Source organism: Gavialis gangeticus, unplaced genomic scaffold, assembly GCF_001723915.1.
Source record: "Gavialis gangeticus isolate Ggan-Ray unplaced genomic scaffold, GavGan_comp1, whole genome shotgun sequence".
NCBI classification, from domain to species: Eukaryota; Metazoa; Chordata; order Crocodylia; family Gavialidae; genus Gavialis; species Gavialis gangeticus.
This window is the reverse complement of record NW_017728994.1, coordinates 17,477,256-17,481,231: the sequence shown is the minus strand read 5'-3', so window position 1 is coordinate 17,481,231 and position 3,976 is coordinate 17,477,256.

Below are 3,976 nucleotides of genomic sequence, written 5' to 3'. Positions count from 1 at the left end.
CATGGAGAGGAAATGAAAGTGATGCAATTTGTAAGAGAAAAATGATATAGAAAAGAGCAAGTAAAAATGGAAGAATGAGACTAGGGAAAACTGCAAAGCAAGCAAGCAAACCCCCCCAAACTGTAATAAGGGGTTGGAATTAGACCAGTGCTGAGTTGTGGCAGTTCAAGAAAGAGCAATGATAACACTCATAAATGTAGAGCCAAACTAAATGGAAGTTGCTTTTCTAATTCATGTAGGTAAATCCCAACACTAATGAGAAAGCTACACAAAGAGTACAGAATCAGGCACTAAATAAAGAATTCTTAAGTATAGCAGTACATATACTAGGAAAAGTTATTTGAATGCCCGATGTATTAGGCCCCTGACAGATGTGCAAGTAAAGGCACCATGGGATCTGGTGCCTGTTATCTACAATCATGCTTTCTGCGGGCCATGTGCATGGCAGAAGGTGTGATTGTGGGATTGAGTACCAGATCCCATCAAAACTTATTGCTAGTTCAGGGGGAGCCTGAGATCACCATCCCAGGGTCCTCCTACACCAGCAAATAGCAAGCTTTTGTGCCTGGGAGCCCCATCAGCTGATGGGTCTCCCAGCCATGGGAGCACACCATGCATTTCCCTGACTTAAAGCCCCATCAGCTAGTTCTGGGCTCCTCAGCCCAGACAGCAGCAGCGATGGCAGGTGGGCAGGCAGCTGCCCCACTCCCCCCTTCTCATTCTACTCCCAGACAGTACAAGCAGTCACAAGAATGTGGCAGCGGGAAGGGCATAGGGGAACCCAGGGTGCTATGGAGTACAGGGGGGAAACCCAAGTGGCTGGGGGGGGGGGCCGCAGCCATGGGGGAAACTGAGGTAGCCCCAGATGGGAGGGGGCAGTGGGAAGGGTTTTTACCTTTCAATCATTGAGCTAGCACTGACACAGATCAACATTTGTGCAGCTCACAGTGTACAGTGTAACAAGGCCCTCAGAGAACTAGCTTAGTCCAGTAGCTTTCCTGTAGTCTTAAAATTTTCAGGATATTTCCCTAAGCCAAACTGTAGGCCAAGTGAGTGTGTTGCTGGTTTGAAAACTGTGGACCTGACTATGGAGAACATTATTAATTTTACCTTATTTTTGCTCTGGATTGCACCTTTCTAGGTTCAACCTTTTTAGAGTCAAGCCATCCCTCCATAACTTTTCTAATTTTAGCAGTTCCTTTGGTTAAGAACCACTGTTGAACATTCTCATCTTCCCTCAGTGGTCCTTAACTCAGATGATGGGCTCCGCCTGGTGCTAGTGCCAGCTAGAGCACTGCTACCACCACCATTGCCCAGTGAAACTGCCCTATGTGCTGCTGTTTCCAGAAGGCAGTGGAGCTGGACCAGGCGCTCCTGCTGCAGCTATTTCCTGGTGTGGCTCTGCTGCCTCCTGGAAAGAAAAAAGCCTAGGGCAGTTTTACTCGGGCATGGCAGCAACAGTACCAGCACCATAGCACCCTTGAAAGAGTACTGTGGCACTCCAGAGTGCTGCAGCACCTTGACTGAGAACCACTGCTTTAAAAGCTTCTCTGACTACAGAGATTCAAGGCATTGTGGCTGGTAGGGCTTTTGTCTTGAGCTTGTCTTCTGCGGAATCTCTTTTCAAATTTAACAGCATTAGCTATTTTGTTAAAGCATTTAAATAATATGATTGGTACTTAAGACAGATAAAAGGAATTCCAAAGGCACTCTTTATGAATTTTAATACTATGTTTTTGCATTGTCCAGTGATGAAAACAAGTTCCATAGAAAAACAAAAACATTTTGTGCTAATATCACTCCCTGAGTATGCTTTTGCATGTTTAGAAACTGATAACATCTTGAGCTTAATCACTTTCCTGTTTGCAATTGTAAGATATGTCACTTGACCAAATGCCTGTTTAAATTAGCTTTTAACATTTTTTTCTCTTCCCTTCTGTGAGCTTTAAATCCTGCCCTTAAGGGGAAACTATTAATTAACTTTCTCATCCAATCAGGAATGAGAATTAACACTGCCATCCCTTTAACCCAAGTAGCTAGACAAAATTCAGGGTCTTGTAAAATCATTCTAGTTAGAAGGAGAAACTGGTGAAGGTTAGGAGAAACAGGAGCCAGGTATTTCTTTGCTGCATTCATGTTCATTTACAAACATTTACATATACAAACTCTTGTCTTCCTAAATACAGCAGGAATTGAAACAACCGAAGACAATTTCCTTGCTCGCAGCACTCAGGATTTTTCAGCTAGCAGACAGCTCAGAATTTCCATCTTGGCTTTTGTTAGGGTCACACATAATTCTTGTCCTTTCCTAGTACACATGCATCCCTCTTAAATACTATCCTCAGCAAAGCTCTTTTGCACAAATCTTTTGAGTTTCTGAGCAGCCTTGAGTTTGTCCATGTGCTTAATGATCTCTTACAGCTATCTTCAGTGAAGAGTTTTTTTCCTAATATCCAACCTAAACTTCACTCGCTGCAACTTTAGACCATTTGCTTCTTGTTCTGTCATCTACCACCACTGAGAACAACCTAGCTTCATCCTTTTTGTGACCATCCTTCAGGTAGTTAAAAGTTGCTACCAAATCCCCCCTCAGTCTTTCCCCTCTAGACAAAATAAGCCCAGTTCCCTCAGCCTCTCCTGAGAAGTCATGTGCCCCAGCCCCCTCACCATTTTTGTTGCCCTCTGTTGGACTCTCTCCACATCTTTTCTGTAGTAGAGGGCCCAAAACTGGACACAGTACTCCGGATGTGGCCTCACCAGTGCAGAATAGAGGGAAATAATTACTTCCCTCAATCTACTGACAATGTTTCTACTCAGTGGCAATGCATAGGGGGTGGATATGAGCACTGGTGCACCCCTGACCGGCCACACTCCCTGATTAGGTGATGGGCAGCGGGGGCAGGCAGGAGCACCGATGCCCACCCTGTGAGCATCAGCCGGGGAATGGGAGCTCTGGATGTAGCACTGCAGCCACTTTCGGGAGTGCTGTAGCTACTCCCCAGTTGGTGAGTTTTGCCCGTCGGTGAGATTGGCCGTGGGGGAACCCACCGCTTGCTGACTGGTTGCTGGGGGGTCATGTGCCATGTCGGCCATGTTTCAACTAATGTAGCCCAGTATGCTGTTAGCCTTCTTGGCAATAAGGGCACACTACTGATTCATATTCAGCTTATTGTGCACTGCAACCCCCTTTTCTGCAGAGCTGCTGCTTAGCCAGTTGGTCCCAAGCCTGTACCAAGCATAGGATTCTTCCATCCTAAGTGCAGGACATTACACTTGTCATTGTTGAATGTCATAAGATTTATTTTGGCCCAACCTTCCAGTTTGTCTAGGTCACTTTGAATTCTAAAACTACCCCCCAGCATATAGTTTCATAGTTTCATAGTTTCTAGGGTCGGAAGGGACCTGAGCAGATCATCTAGTCCGACCCCCTGCCATGGCAGGAAAGAGTCAAACGACCCCAGCAAGGTGTTCATCTAACCTCCGCTTAAAAACCCCCAGGGCAGGAGCCTGCACCACCTCTCTTGGAAGCTGGTTCCAGACCCTAGCTGCCCTGACCATGAAATATCGCCTCCTGATGTCCAACCTAAACCTACCCTCTGCCAGCTTGTGACCGTTATTCCTGGTCACTCCTGGCGGTGCTCGGGGGAACAGTGACTCCCAATGCCTGCTGATCCCCCCTGACTAGTTTATAACAGGCCACAAGATCCCCCCTCAGCCTTCTCTTTTGGAGGCTGAACAGGCTCAGGTCCCATAGCCTCTCCTCATAGGGCCTGCCCTGCTGTCCCCTGATCATGCGAGTGGCCCTCCTCTGGACCCTCTCGATGCTGTCTGCATCCCTTTTGAAGTGCAGTGCCCAGAACTGGACGCAGTACTCCAACTGCGGCCTGACCAGTGCCGCATAGAGGGGGAGGATCGCCTCTTTTGACCTGCTTGAAATGCATCTGTGGATGCATGACAAGGTACGGTTGGCCTTCCT